Source organism: Pongo pygmaeus, chromosome 14 (assembly GCF_028885625.2).
Source record: "Pongo pygmaeus isolate AG05252 chromosome 14, NHGRI_mPonPyg2-v2.0_pri, whole genome shotgun sequence".
Taxonomy (NCBI): Eukaryota; Metazoa; Chordata; class Mammalia; order Primates; family Hominidae; genus Pongo; species Pongo pygmaeus.
In genome coordinates, this window is record NC_072387.2 from 24,661,408 (window position 1) to 24,678,595 (window position 17,188).

Here is a 17,188-nt window from a genome sequence, read left to right on the forward strand (position 1 = left end):
AGAAATAGACACAAAATTACACTTAGATGAGAGGAATGAATTGTTCCTCTCTGTTCCACAGCCCAGTGACCGGAGGTTAACAAAACATCACACTTTTTTCACAAAATCTAGAAAAGAAGATTCCAAATGTTTTCACCACAAAGAAATTAACAACTGTTTGTGATAACAGAGACTCTAAATATCCTGATTTTAACATTCCTCTGCATCTGCATTAACCACAATGCCCCACTCTAACTCCCCCCATTGTATACTTTTACTATATGGCCAACCCTTTAAAAAATATGAAATACGCAATGCTAAAATTCAGGCATACCACAAAACACCCTGAATTTCTAAAGCAATCCTGAGAAGTCCAAACTACATTGGTTGTGTCACACTTCTCGATTTTAAATTTCATTGAAAAGCTAGGGACCCCATTTCACACAGAGCAGTGGAACAGATTAGAGGACCCAGATGTAAACCCACACCCCTAACACCATCTGATCTTCAAAAAAATCCACAAAAATAAGCTTTGGAGAAAGGGCTCCCTCCTCTCTCAATAGATTGTGCCAGGATAAACTGCTAGCCAGTTGCAGAAGAAAAACAGTGGGCCCCTGTGTCTCACCCTGTACAGAAATTAACTCAAAATGAATGAAAGATGTAAACGCAAGACCTCAAACTATGAAAAGCCTGCAAGAGAACTTGGAAATACCCTTCTTGACAGAGAATTTGGCAAAGCATGGCTATGCCTAAGTCCCCAAAAGCAAGTGCAACTAAAACAATTATTGACAAGTGGGGCCTAATATACAAAAGAGCTGCTGCACAGCAGAAGAAATTACCAACACAGTAAACAGACAGCCTACACAATGGGAGAAAATGTTCCCACATACGCATCTGATGAAGTCTAATATCCAGGATCTACCTCAAATACATTAAGCAAATAAATCAGAAAAACAAAAACGCAATGAAGAAAGGGTAAGGTGCATGAAAACATGCATCTCAAAACAAGGTTTACAGCAACCAACAGACAAGACATTTCTTTACCTCAGGAATCATCAGAGAAATGCAAAGCAAAAGGCCCATGAGATAGTACTTCACACATTCTGATGCATGACAATTATGACACAGTCCACAAGAATGAACACCAGCAAGGCAGAGGAGGAGGGATGCTGGTCTGCTGTTGGTGGAAATGCAAACTAGTTCAGACACCATGGAAAGCAATGTGGGGATTTCTCAAATAACTTTCTCAACATCACTAAACCTCACAAAAAAAGTCCATGAAAACCACACTAAGATTCCGTCTCATTCCACTCAGAATGAGTACTACCAAAAACAAAACACAAATTTTTGAAGGTGACATCCAGTGTAGACTTACAGAAAGGTAACCTCTTAAACACTATTGGTGGGGATGTAAATTAGTATACACACTATGAAAAACAGAGATGAATGGATAGAAGATGGCCGAATAGGAACAGCTCTGGTCTACAGCTCCCAGCTTGAGCGACACAGAAGACAGGTGATTTCTGCATTTCCATCTGAGGTACCGGGTTCATCTCACTAGGGAGTGCCAGACAGTGGGCGCAGGTCAGTGGGTGAGCGCACCATGCACCAGCCGAAGCAGGGACAAGGCATTGCCTCACTCTGGAAGTGCAAGGGGTTAGGGAGTTCCATTTCCAGGGGTGACAGAGGGGAACCTGGAAAATCGGGCCACTCCCACCCGAATACTGTGCTTTTCCAATGGGCTTAGGAAACGGTGCCCCAGGAGATTATAGCCTGCACCTGGCTCAGAGGGTCCTACGCCCACGGAGTCTCGCTGATTGCTAGCACAGCAGTCTGAGTTCAAACAGCAAGGCGGCAGCGAGGCTGGGGGAGGGGCGCCCGCCATTGCCCAGGCTCCCTTAGGTAAACAAAGCAGCCGGGAAGCTTGAACTGGGTGGAGCCCACCACAGCTCAAGGAGGCCTGTCTGCTCTGTAGGCTCCACCTCTGGGGGCAGGGCACAGACAAAAAGACAGCAGTAACCTCTGCAAACTTAAATGTCCCTGTCTGACAGCTTTGAGGAGAGCAGTGGTTCTCCCAGCACCCAGCTGGAGATCTGAGAACGGGCAGACTGCCTCCTCAAGTGGGTCCCTGACCCCTGACCCCCGAGCAACCTAACTGGGAGGCACCCCCCAGCAGGGGCAGACTGACACCTCACAGGGCCGGCCAGGTACTCCAACAGACCTGCAGCTGAGGGTCCTGTCTGTTAGAAGGAAAACTAACAGAAAGGACATCCACACCAAAAACCCATCTGTACATCACCATCATCAAAGACCAAAAGTAGATAAAACCACAAAGATGGGGAAAAAACACAGCAGAAAAACTGGAAACTCTAAAAACCAGAGTACCTCTCCTCCTCCAAAGGAACGCAGTTCTTCACCAGCAACGGAACAAAGCTGGACAGAGAATGACTTTGACGAGCTGAGAGAAGAAGGCTTCAGACGATCAAATTACTCCGAGCTATGGGAGGATATTCAAACCAAAGGCAAAGAAGTTGAAAACTTAGAAAAAAAATTTAGAAGAATGTATAACTAGAATAACCAATACAGAGAAGTGCTTAAAGGAGCTGATGGAGCTGAAAACCAAGGCTCGAGAACTACGTGAAGAATGCAGAAGCCTCAGGAGCCGATGCGATCAAATGGAAGAAAGGGTATCAGCCATGGAAGATGAAATGAATGAAATGAAGCGAGAAGGGAAGTTTAGAGACAAAAGAATAAAAAGAAATGAGCAAAGCCTTCAAGAAATGTGGGACTATGTGAAAAGACCAAATCTACGTCTGATTGGTGTACCTGAAAGTGACGGGGAGAACGGAAACAAGTTGGAAAACACTCTGCAGGATATTATCCAGGAGAACTTCCCCAATCTAGCAAGGCAGGCCAACATTCAGATTCAGGAAATACAGAGAACGCCACAAAGATACTCCTCGAGAAGAGCAACTCCAAGACACATAATTGTCAGATTCACCAAAGTTGAAATGAAGTAAAAAATGTTAAGGGCAGCCACAGAGAAAGGTCCGGTTACCCTCAAAGGGAAGCCCATCAGACTAACAGCGGATCTCTCGGCAGAAACCCTACAAGCCAGAAGAGAGTGGGGGCCAATATTCAACATTCTTAAAGAAAAGAATTTTCAACCCAGAATTGCATATCCAGCCAAACTAAGCTTCATAAGTGAAGGAGAAATAAAATACTTCACAGACAAGCAAATGCTGAGAGATTTTGTCACCACCAGGCCTGCCCTAAAAGAGCTCCTGAAGGAAGCGCTAAACATGGAAAGGCACAACCGGTACCAGCCACTGCAAAATCATGCCAAAATGTAAAGACCTTCGAAACTAGGAAGAGACTGCATCAACTAATGAGCAAAATAACCAGCTAACATCATAATGACAGCATCAAATTCACACATAACGATATTAACTTTAAATGTAAATGGACTAAATGCTCCAATTAAAAGACACAGACTGGCAAATTGGATAAAGACTCAAGACCCATCAGTGTGCTGTATTCAGGAAACCCACCTCACGTGCAGAGACACACATAGGCTCAAAATAAAAGGATGGAGGAAGATCTACCAAGCAAATGGAAAACAAAAAAAGGCAGGGGTTGCAATCCTAGTCTCTGATAAAACAGACTTTAAACCAACAAAGATCAAAAGAGACAAAGAAGGCCATTACATAATGGTAAAGGGATTAATTCAACAAGAAGAGCTAACTATCCTAAATATATATGCACCCAATACAGGAGCACCCAGATTCATAAAGCAAGTCCTGAGTGACCTACAAAGAGACTTAGACTCCCACACATTAATAATGGGAGACTTTAACACCCCACTGTCAACATTAGACAGATCAACGAGACAGAAAGTTAACAAGGATACCCAGGAATTGAACTCAGCTCTGCACCAAGTGGACCTAATAGACATCTACAGAACTCTCCACCCCAAATCAACAGAATATACATTTTTTTCAGCACCACACCACACCTATTCCAAAATTGACCACATACTTGGAAGTAAAGCTCTCCTCAATAAATGTAAAAGAACAGAAATTATAACAAACTATCTCTCAGATCACAGTGAAATCAAGCTAGAACTCAGGATTAAGAATCTCACTCAAAACCGCTCAACTACATGGAAACTGAACAACCTGCTCCTGAATGACTACTGGGTACATAACGAAATGAAGGCAGAAATAAAGATGTTCCTTGAAACCGACGAGAACCAAGACACAACATACCAGAATCTCTGGGATGCATTCAAAGCAGTGTGTAGAGGGAAATTTATAGCACTAAATGCCCACAAGAGAAAGCAGGAAAGATCCAAAATTGACACCCTAACATCACAATTAAAAGAACTAGAAAAGCAAGAGCAAACACATTCAAAAGGTAGCAGAACGCAAGAAATCACTAAAATCAGAGCAGAACTGAAGGAAATAGAGACACAAAAAACCCTTCAAAAAATCAATGAATCCAGGAGCTGGTTTTTTGAAAGGATCAACAAAATTGATAGACCGCTAGCAAGATTAATAAAGAAAAAAAGAGAGAAGAATCAAATAGATGCAATAAAAAATGATAAAGGGGATATCACCACCGATCCCACAGAAATACAAACTACCATCAGAGAATACTGCAAACACCTCTACGCAAATAAACTACAAAATCTAGAAGAAATGGATAAATTCCTCAACACATACACCCTCCCAAGACTAAACCAGGAAGAAGTTGAATCTCTGAATAGACCAATAACAGGAGCTGAAATTGTGGCAATAATCAATAGCTTACCAACCAAAAAAAGTCCAGGACCAGATGGGTTCACAGTGGAATTGTACCAGAGGTACAAGGAGGATCTGGTACCATTCCTTCTGAAACTATTCCAATCAATAGAAAAAGAGGGAATCCTCCCTAACTCATTTTATGAGGCCAGCATCATCCTGATACCAAAGCCTGGCAGAGACACAACAAAAAAAGAGAATTTTAGACCAATATCCTTGATGAACATTGATGCAAAAATGCTCAATAAAATACTGGCAAACAGAATCCAGCAGCATATCAAAAAGCTCATCCACCATGATCAAGGGGGCTTCATCCCTGGGATGCAAGGCTGGTTCAATATACGCAAATCAATAAATGTAATCCAGCATATAAACAGAACCAAAGACAAAAACCACATGATTATCTCAATAGATGCAGAAAAGGTCTTTGACAAAATTCAACAACCCTTCATGCTAAAAACTCTCAATAAATTAGGTATTGATGGGACGTATCTCAAAATAATAAGAGCTATCTATGATAAACCCACAGCCAATATCATACCAAATGGGCAAAAACTGGAAGCATTCCCTTTGAAAACTGGCACAAGACAGGGATGCCCTCTCTCACCACTTCTATTCAACATAGTGTTGGAAGTTCTGGCCAGGGCAATTAGGCAGGAGAAGGAAATAAAGGGTATTCAATTAGGAAAAGAGAAAGTCAAATTGTCCCTCTTTGCAGATGACATGATTGTATATCTAGAAAACCCCATTGTCTCAGCCCAAAATCTCCTTAAGCTGATAAGCAACTTCAGCAAAATCTCAGGATACAAAATCAATGTACCAAAATCACAAGCATTCTTATACGTCAATAACAGACAAACAGAGAGCCAAATCATGAGTGAACTCCCATTCACAATTGCTTCAAAGAGAATAAAATACCTAGGAATCCAACTTACAAGGGATGTGAAGGACCTCTTCAAGGAGAACTACAAACCACTGCTCAAGGAAATAAAAGAGAAGAGAAACAAATGGAAGAACATTCCATGATCATGGGTAGGAAGAATCAATATCGTGAAAATGGCCATCCTTCCCAAGGTAATTTACAGATTCAATGCCATCCCCATCAAGCTACCAATGACTTTCTTCACAGAATTGGAAAAAACTACTTTAAAGTTCATATGGAACCAAAAAAGAGCCCGCGTCGCCAAGTCAATCCTAAGCCAAAAGAACAAAGCTGGAGGCATCACACTACCTGACTTCAAACTATACTACAAGGCTACAGTAACCAAAACAGCATGGTACTGGTACCAAAACAGAGATATAGATCAATGGAACAGAACAGAGCCGTCAGAAATAATGTCACATATCTACAACTATCTGATCTTTGACAAACCTGAGAAAAACAAGAAATGGGGAAAGGATTCCCTATTTAATAAATGGTGCTGGGAAAACTGGCTAGCCACATGGAGAAAGCTGAAACTGGATCCGTTCCTTACACCTTATACAAAAATGAATTCAACATGGATTAAAGACTTAAACATTAGACCTAAAACCATAAAAACCCTAGAAGAAAACCTAGGCATTACCATCCAGGACATAGGTATGGGCAAGGACTTCATGTCTAAAACACCAAAAGCAATGGCAACAAAAGCCAAAATTGACAAATGGGATCTAATTAAACTCAAGAGCTTCTGCACAGCAAAAGAAACTACCATCAGAGTGAACAGGCAACCTACAAAATGGGAGAAAATTTTCGCAACCTACTCATCTGACAAAAGGCTAATATCCAGAATCTACAATGAACTCCAACAAATTTACAAGAAAAAAACAAACAACCCCATCAAAAAGTGGGCAAAGGATATGAACAGACACTTCTCAAAAGAAGACATTTATGCAGCCAAAAAACACATGAAAAAATGCTCACCATCACTGGCCATCAGAGAAATGCAAATCAAAACCACAATGAGATACCATCTCACACCCGTTAGAATGGCAATCATTAAAAAGTCAGGAAACAACAGGTGCTGGAGAGGATGTGGAGAAATAGGAACACTTTTACACTGTTGGTGGGACTAGTTCAACCCTTGTGGAAGTCAGTGTGGCGATTCCTCAGGGATCTAGAACTAGAAATTCCATTCGACCCAGCCATCCCATTACTGGGTATATACCCAAAGGACTACAAATCATGCTGCTATAAAGACACATGCACACGTATGTTTATTGTGGCATTATTCACAATAGCAAAGACTTGGAACCAACCCAAATGTCCCACAATGATAGACTGGATTAAGAAAATGTGGCACATATACACCATGGAATACTATGCAGCCATAAAAAATGATGAGTTCGTGTCTTTTGTAGGGACATGGATGAAATTGGAAATCATCATTCTCAGTAAACTATCGCAAGAACAAAAAACCAAACACCGCATATTCTCACTCATAGGTGGGAATTGAACAATGAGAACACATGGACACAGGAAGGGGAACATCACACTTCGGGGACCGTTGTGGGGTGGGGGGAGGGGGGAGGGATAGCACTGGGAGATATACCTAATGCTAGATGACGAGTTGGTGGGTGCAGCGCACCAGCATGGCACATGTATACATATGTAACTTACCTGCACATTGCACACATGTACCATAAAACCTAAAGTATAATAATAATAATAATAATAATAAATAAAAAAAAAAAAGAAAAACAGCTAGAAGTTTCTGAAAAAATTCACAGTACAACTACCAAGTCGGCTAACAGCCCCACCACTGTTTCCACATTTAAAGCAGTTGAAGTCCCTAGGTTGAAGAGAGCTATCTGCCTTCCCATGGGTACTAAAGCACTCTTAACTGTGGCCAAGGTAGAGAACCAACCTACCTGTTCAAACACAGCTGCAGGGATGAGGAAACTGCTGTATAGATACACCACGGAATATGTTTCAGCCATAAACCTTTGGGAAATCCTGCCATCTGCAGCAACATGAAGAAACCTAAAGAACATGAGGTCCAAAGAATAAGCCTGGTAGAGAAAGTCCCATGCCACGTGATCTCAGGCATGTAGACTGAAAAAAGCTTTATCTTCTAGAAGTAGAAAGTTCAATAGGGCTTACCAGAGGCTGCTGGGGAAGTGGAGGCTGTCTCAGAAGGAATCAGTGATGGGTACAAAGTTACTCTCAGATGAGAGTGATCAATTCTGGTCTCCTATTCCACAGCAGGGTGACTAACCTTAACACAAATGTATCATATGTTTCAAAGTAGCTAGAAGGAAAGATTCTGAATGTTGTTACCACTCAAAAATAATAACTATATGAGATGAAGCGATGCTAAATAACCTGATTTTATCATTACTCAACATATACATGTATCAAAATCTTCCTTGTACCTTCTAATTGTATAAATTTAGTATATGACAAATAGTGTTTTAAGAAATATAAAGAAACAATGCCAAAATTTATGTGGAAATGTGAAACACCCTGAATTTCCAAAGCTATTCTGAGAAATACAAACCATATGGGATGCATCACATTCCCTGAGTTCTAATTAAATGAAAATCCGTAGTTAACAAACCCATATGTTACTGGCATACACAGAGAAACACAGACCAGTGAGCAAAATGAATGTGCTCAATAATAAACAAAAATTTATATGGAATGAACACATTTTTCAAAACACCACCAAAATGACACAACGGGGAAGATTTCCAAAACTAGATATCCATATGCAAAAGAATAATACAGGACTCTTATGGTACTAGATACACAATAATCAACTCAAAATGATTAAAGATTATACACAAAGCCTGCAACCATAAAGCTCCTATAAAGACAACCTCGCGTGTGCGTATATTTAGGGCAACTTGGATGTATGCTCACGGTTCGCAAAAAGTAAACAAAAATACAAGGGAAAAAAATATTGACAATGAACTGCTTTGGTAGTGATTTGTGATTTTGTTTTTTCTTGATGAGTAACCAACAGCACAGCCACCAAGAAATTATACACATGTGGGACCACATCAAGGTGAAGCGTTTGTGCCCAACAAAGGAAACAATAAACAAAATACAAAGGCACACTAAAAATTACAGGTTTGGAATAAGGGATTATTTTTGAAAAGGTACAAGCCAGTCATACTACCAGCTGGCAAAAGAATAACAAAACAACAGAACAATTGCCAGACAAAAACTGGGCAAATAACCGGATTAGATATTTTTCCAAAGAAGACAGGAAACTGACCCAATGTCTACAAAAACGTGGTTAACATTACTACTCATGAGAAAAATGCAGATCAAAACCACACTCAGATCTTATCTCACTCCAATAGAGTGAACATTACAGAAAGATCAAAATATTTAAAAAGACAATTCCTGGTATGAATTTCCAGAAAGGGGAACTGTTTGTGGAAACATAAATTAGTATTAACTCTATAAAAAACAGTTAGAGGTCTTGCAAAGAATAGGAAAAAAAGAAATACCATACCATCTAGCAGTCCCATTACTGGGTATAAATTCAACCTACCTGTTCATCCACAGATAAAGAGATCAAGAAACTCTCATATACATACACTAGGAAATATTCTTCAGCCATCAAAATAATGAAACAGTGTCATTTAGAGAAACGCAGATGAACCTGGAAAACATTATGTTAAATGTAATGAGCTAGGCCTAGAAAGACAAACACTACATGATATCACTCATGTGAATCTTAAGATGTTTATCTTAATGATGTAGAAAGCACAATATTGGTTACCAGAGTTTGGGAGATAGAGGGGGAATGGGGTAGGATTGATTATGGAAACAAAGTTATCTTAACATTAAAGGAATAAATCTGAGGTTCTCCTCCTCAGCCTGGTGATTGGAGTTAACAATAACATATTTTTCTAGAGCAAGAAGGGAGAATTTTGAATGTTCTCCCCACAAAAAAAAAAAAAAAAAAAAAAAAAAAAAAAAAAATACCTGGACGAGTAAGTAGAGATCCTAAGTACCCTGATTTGATCATTACCCAATCTATATGTATGAAAATGTACCCCTAATTATGGACCTTTATGTTGTGGAAAAAAGTTAACAGAAATAAATACGTATTGCTAAAAATCACAGGGAACCACAAAAGCAATGAATATCTAAAGGAATCGTGAGAAATAGAAAGTGAAGACCCACAATCCTCAATACCAAATTACACTGCCAAGTTGTAGTTATACAGCTGACATATGATACTTGCATAAACTATGGACAAAAACAGGGAGGACAAAAACATGATCAACACAAATATAGACACAATCAACTGACTTTGATAAAGAACACTGCAATGTGGAAGGCAGAGAATGAATACCTTTGAGAAAAATGATATCCAGATGCAGAAGCGAGAAATAGGACCTTATTTTACACGATGTATGAAAATCAACAACACCCCCTCCCCCAAATTGAAGGCAAAACAAAAGACCATAAACCACAAAATGTTTTTAACTAAAACACAGGATGAGCATATATTTTGGGTCACTTGAATCTCTGCTCACTTTTGCAAAGAGGAAAATAAACAAACATCCTTGAAGAAGAACCTCATTGACAATTAAATGCTTTGTCACTGATATATATTTTCTTATATGGGTGACGAAAATTACATGCATGAAACGCAAAAATAAATATATGGGACTACATCAACATGAAAAGTTTCTGCATATCAAAGAAAACTAGTTTCCAAATACAAAAGCATCCTATAGATTAGGCAAAAATTTCAGGCAATCATGTAATTCAGGAGGAGTTGTCATCTAACATGTACACAAAAAACACTACAAAGTAGCAAAAGCATCCAATCTAATATTTTGCAAAGAACCTGAACAGACAATTCTACACTGCCATAAAATCGAACAAATAAGAGATAAGGTCCTCAAAATAAACTATTCATTAGAAAACTGTAATTCAAAACCACAGACAGATAATCCCACACTTATTGAATATGCCTAGATTTTTTTTTTTAAATAGGAGGGGCTGGGAACGGTGTCTCATGCCTGTAATCTCCGCACTTTGCAAGGCTGACGCAGGTGGGTCACCTGAGGTCAGGAGTTTGAGATCAGCCTGACCAATATCGTGAAACCCCATCTCTACTAAAAATACAAAAATTAGCTGGGCATGGTGGCGGGCGCCTGTAGTCACAGCTACTCTGGAGGCTGAGACAGGAGACTTGCTTAAAACCAGGCAGAGGTTGCAGTCCGCGGAGATGGCGCCACTGCACTCCAGCCTGTAAGACAGAGCAAGACTCCGTCTCAAAACAAAAACAAAACAAACGCCAAAAACGCCAAACCAAAAATAATAGGAATGCGAGTGTGGTTTTGGAGAAAGGGAAACTTATACACTGTAGGTGGAAATGAAAATTAGGATACACACCATGGAAAACAGCTAAATAACTGCAGACTCCTCAAAGAACTGAAAATACAGATGTCCCCTGCTCTAGCGAGGTCTCTTTTTAAAGGTGCTGAGGCATCAAAAATAATCCTAGACTCCAGCTCAGAGGCCCCTGGGGCTCGGAGGGACCCAGGTCCCGCGTTTCATCGCCAGCTGTGGGCCAGGGCGCTCCTATACGCTGGACGCGGGTCGGACACCGGCATAGCCTTCCCGGGGTGCAGACGCTGCAGTAGCCAGGACCCCACAACAGCCCCCACGCGGAGGACTCGGGCCCAGATGCCCACGAAGAAGTGAGGGCACGAAAACAGGCAGAGGCAGGGAAGGAGCAGGGAGGGTTCCTGGTGGAGTCCACACCCCCGCCACTTACCGCGGAGACCTGCCTCCTACTCCACCATCACATGGAACCCACCACTGCTTCTTCGAAGCTCGCTGTGACCACGCAGCCGCTGCTGCCTGGGCCTCGCAGGAAGTGCAGTCTCAGCTTCCGTAGGGACACGCACGCTGGCAGCGCCCTCCTGCCAGGTTGAAGCTCCACCCCCTCTTAAAGGGACCGCGGCTCGGACTTGCCAGAAGCAGCTTCGGGTTGCAGCACAGGCTGAGCCTCTGCCCAGCCCCAAGGGAGGACGAAAGGCCCCTGGTCTCTCATCCTCCCCAGCTTTCGGGCCCTAGAAGTCGCAGGAGCGCTCCCGGTGACCCCCTCCCCGAGATCGGCTCCCTTCGCCTAGGGAGCGCCCGGGACCTGCCCCTGCCCTCCTCTGGACCTCAGCTACACCATCCACAAAGGAAGCAGCCTCGCTAGAGCTCTGGGGTCCCTCAAGCTCGGCGTCTCAGGATCCAGAGTGGGCTCCCCTGCCCCTCTGCAGAGGGGGCCCAGAGAACCACAGAAAGCCGGGGGCTGGAGGGACAATCTGGAGGGCAGCAGGGCCTCCCCGGCCTCACTGTCCGCATCTGTCCTGTGGGAGCCCGGGGGCCTCGCTATGGCCCAGACACCCACAGCCTCACCAGGGCTGCCTGGGTCACTGGGCTCCCCGGGTCACTGGGCTCCCCAGGAGGCAGGCAGGGGCCCTGGGGTCCAGCACTGCCCCCACCACAACTCCATCCTGCGTCAGGGCCCGCGAGGGGCCCTGTGGACTGGACCCAGGCCCGCCCATTCCCAGGGAGAGGCTATTAATTATTTCCTCAATTTCAGAGCCTGTTATTAGTCTATTCAGAGATTCAGCTTCTTCCTGGTTTAGTCTTGGGAGGGTGTATTTGTCAAAGAATTTATCCATTTCTTCTAGATTTTCTAGTTTATTTGCATAGAGGTGTTTATAATTTTCTCTAATGGTAGTTTGTATTTCTGTGGGATCAGTGGTGATATCCCCTTTATCATTTTTTATTGCCGTCTATTTGATTCTTCTCTCTTTTCTTGTTTATTAGTCTTGCTAGCGGTCTATCAATTTTGTTGATCTTTTCAAAAAAACCAGCTCCTGGATTCATTGATTTTTTTGAAGGGTTTTTTTGTGTCTCTATTTCCTTCAGTTCTGCTCTGATCTTAGTTATTTCTTGCCTTCTGCTAGCTTTTGAATGTGTTTGCTGTTGCTTCTCTAGTTTTTCATTGTGATGTTAGGGTGTCAATTTTAGATCTTTCCTGCTTTCTCTTGTGGGCATTTAGTGCTATAAATTTCCCTCTACACACTGCTTTAAATGTGTCTCAGAGATTCTGGTATGTTGTGTCTTTGTTCTCATTGGTTACGAAGAACATCTTTATTTCTGCCCTCATTTCGTTATGTACCCAGTAGTCAGTCATTCAGGAGCACGTTGTTCAGTTTCCAATGTAGTTGAGCAGTTTTGAGTGAGTTTCTTAATCCTGAGTTCTAGTTTGATTGCACTGTGGTCTGAGAGACAGTTTGTTATAATTTCTGTTCTTTTACATTTGCTGAGGAGTGCTTTACTTCCAACTATGTGGTCAATTTTGGAATAAGTGTGATGTGGTGCTGAGAAGAATGTATATTCTGTTGATTTGGGGTGGAGAGTTCTGTAGACGTCTATTAGGTCCGCTTGGTGCAGAGCTGAGTTCAATTCCTGGATATCCTTGTTAACTTTCTCTCTCATTGATCTGTCTAATGTTGACAGTACGGTGTTAAAGTCTCCCGTTATTATTGTGTGGGAGTCTATATTTTGGTTGCAGATGAGTTTCTAGTCAAAGTAAAAATCACACGAAGGGCATTCACATTTCCAGGAACAGAAGCATCCTGTCTGGTTTTTCAGCGGTGAAGGGAGCAGTCTGAAGGGGCCGTGGCATAGGTGTGTCTATAATCAAAGCTCACAGCCGAGGCCCTGGGGGAGGTTCAGGTGTGCCCCAGGGGGTGCGCCTCATCCAGCACTCCACTGACAGGGCCTTGTCTTTATTAAATTCTGGGCCTTTTCCTGGGCAATAGTTACACAAGGTGGGTTCAATGAACCCTATGTCCTGTGGCTGCCACCCATTTCAGGGACGCAAAGGTAATGATCACCACCCCCTCCACCTTCTGCTGAGGGTCCGGGTGACCCCTGGTGGTGTAACCCAGGCCCTCACCCCTAAGGGGTCCTGAGTCTTGCTCACCACGGAGTCCTTGGTCTAGGGCTCCTGCCCTTGTCCATGTACCATCAAATGCTCTTTACTGAGAGGCGCTTGCATAGAGCCCCTCCTGCCCCAGGCAGCACAACCCTGCTTCTGCTGACACCACGGTCCTGGTGGTACACATTTTTCTGCCCGCAGGTCCCATGGAGGAGCAGCCTGAGGACAAAGCAGCACCCGGAGCTTGTTTTTTCAGAGAACCTGGCCGTGTCCTTTCTAGAAGCCCCACAGCTGTGGAAACCGGCAGACCAGCAGACCTATGGCATGCGCCCGCTTCCTCCCTCTGTGGCGTGTATCAGTTCCTCTGATGGTGTCATGTGAGGTCTCGTCCTGATGGGTAGAACTTTCTATAAACCATCCCATGGCCCTGGGGAAAGGCAATCTCATCCCTGCAGTTTCAGCTGTTTCTGTTAAATGCAACCCTGTTCTTCCCAGGGCGTCAGGGCCCGGTGCAGTTGTCCCAGCCTGGCAGGCAGTCCCCTTGATGGTTGTGTGGAGGGTGCAGCCTGGGCCTAGCTCATGACCCTGGCAAAGGGCAGGTGAGCCCTGGGACTGACCACCTGCACTTTCTGTTTGGTGGAGGGAGATGTGGGGCAGCATTTCTTGCCTTTCCTTTAGAGATCATCTCCCAGCCTACACAGACCAATAGGCCCCTAAAAATGTGACTTGTAGGCAGGTCCTGCCTGGCTCTTTGTGGTGCTTTTCTCTCCCCTCTAAGCACCTGTGACTCCCAGGCCTCCAGCCCTGCCAGCTTCCCCCATCTGAGCTCCTGATGCAGGGGGAGGACTGTATTGTGGCAGGCAGCATGCCGGTTTAAACAGTTCTGGACAAAACTATAGGTATACATTATTTTATGTCCCAAGTAAATGAATCCAATTTCTGGATGCTTTTTTGACACAGAGGGAAGAAATGCATTGGTGACATCCATGGGCCAGAGCTCAGGTCTGTGCTCAGGCTCTGGGAGCAGCTGTGCAGCTCTGGAGCTGTTGTGGGGCCCGGGGAAGGGGTGGGTGCTGTGTCTTTGCTCACTGTGTTAAAGGCTTTATTTGTTTCTTTGTTCAGTTTGTTTTCTTTGACCTCTGTTTAGCAATACTGAAAATCAAGCATTTCTAAGAGGCGGAGACCTTGATTTGGAGCAGGGGTGGGGCATTGGGTGGAAATGGAAAATAGGTTGATAGTGGGAATGTCATTTTCTGGAGCTCACGTGCAGCCTCTTGATGGCCCCGTCACAAGTTCACCTGATGACCTGAGTGGCCACTGTCCTTCTCCTGAGTGGGTTGCGTGCTTGCCAGGCACATGAGCAGTGCATGCTCACATTTTTCAAGTGAAGGAACTAAGAAGGGTTTGTCAGCAGATTGTAAGCCTGAAGCTGCCAGTGTTTGGTCCACAGTAAACCACATGTGGAGAGCTTTAAAAATTGCCTTCAAATCTGGCAAGAAAATTACAGTAATAAATTATTACTGTAATACACATACTTCTTTAGTTACAATTATATATATATAACAATTTTGCAGAAGTTTCTCATCTACCAGCATTTATTATTATTATTATTTTTGCATGATAAGTTTCCAAGAAACCTTAGTGATGGGGACTGTCTCTTTTAAAATTAAATTGTGTAAATAACTCCCAGAGCCATGCTAGTAAGAAACAAAACAAAACAGAAAGAACTAGAAACTTGAAACAAACATAGGATTTCTGCTGGAAAAAGGATGCAAAGCAGGCCTGCCTGCTGCACTTCCCCGGAGCTAATCCTTGAGCTGAAAGAGCTTCCTGGTGAAGCCTCGCACTCTCTGTAACAGGGTGTGGGGGGACCGAGACATGTGGGCTCCAGATTTGACCATCTTTACCTAGTTATGGGATTTCAATCATGTCTTTTAAATTCTTTGAGCTGCAGTTTTCACATATATAAAGTGAAAATATTTTTAAAATTTTAATTTGTATTATAACCTTGCGCAAAGATAAAATAGTACACTTGAAAGCATTTTAGCTGAAGTCAAACGTTCACGTGTGTGCATGCAATGGCTTCTTAATTATTTTAGGGCTTATCCTGGTTTTACTGGTACTGTTACTAGCACTGCTACTTCTCCGTATCTCTGAAGACTATGAAATACTTAGAACTGAAGCAAAAAGAAGCACCTGTCAAAGGGTTCAATGGCCAATGACAGATTTGACACAACTAGATATAATAATATGTTAGATGGTGCCTAGAGCACTGCTGAGCAGAGACTTCATGCTATTCAAAGTCGAGAGTGTCCCTAGAATTCTGAATTTGCTGAAGCCACCCTCAGAACTGAAGTTGAGAGAAGTACATTTTCAATTAAAGAAAGTCTGAGAGAATGTGTTGTCATCACACTCAAACAACAATAAATGCCAAAGAAAGCTGTTCAGGCTGAAGAAAAATGATAACAATTGGAAATTCTAGTTCTCAGAAAAGATGAAATTGTGCCAAAAATAGTAAACATGTGGAGGGGAAATTGCTGTTTTAATGACATCCTCCAGGAATTACAATATGTGCAGAAGAAAAATCTATGACAACATGGCACAAAAGATGAGAGGAGGGAGGAGGGTAAGGTAAGGTTTTTATATTTTATATACAGTGTTATGATATTTAATATACTTTAAGTATTTTTATTTTAATTTCTAAAGAACTCACTAAAAATAAATAAATGAAACAGAGAGTCATAGTTAAAAAAATACAAGATAAAAAATCCATACTAAAAAAAAAAAAGAAAAACCCATAAAACAAACAAACGAACAAATGAAAACTACAATAATCCAGAAGAAGACCAGAAGGCAGAACAGAGACTGTCAAAGTAGGTAAAAAGGAAACCTCAATATCAGCTTTTAAAAAGAAATACACTTATGAGATAAAGATACAAATAGATTCAAACTGAAAAGATGGACAAATATACACCATGCAAATCTTTGTTATCAAAAACTGCAGCCAGTGTATTAACAGCAGATAAGACAGACTACAAGAAAGATAAGCATCAACAGGGATAAAAAAGGATGTTTTATCCTAATGAGTCAATTTGCTTAGAAAACCTAATAATCATAAGCATGTATGCACCTAAGAAAAATAACAAAATACACGAAGCAAAAGTTATTGAATTAAAAGGATAAATGCATAAATCCACAACTTGACAATTCTAATTCTTATATCTCAGAAATTAATAGAAAAAAATAACTACAACAATAAGACTACAAGGTATTAATAGGAGAGATTATAACCAGAGCACTGGGAGAAAAACAGCAATATCCAATATGCCTATAATATTGGTTGACAACTCAAAAGTTCCCAAAAGAATTTTTGACACTAAAGGCAAATAGTCTGGAAAACCTAAAAGCCAGCATAGGAAGGAAGTGGAAAATGAAACGTTGATTGAAAATAAATCTGGAAGTCTGGACGTGGTGGCTCATGCCTGTAATCCCAGCACTTTGGGA

At 42.1% G+C, this 17,188-nt stretch overlaps 1 pseudogene; it reads right to left on the reverse strand.

Moving 5' to 3' along the window:
• The window catches only part of LOC129011343 (double homeobox protein A-like), a 52,790-nt pseudogene extending 41,169 nt beyond the window's left edge, over nt 1-11,621 (reverse strand).
• Nucleotides 11,622-17,188: the final 5,567 nt, after the last annotated feature.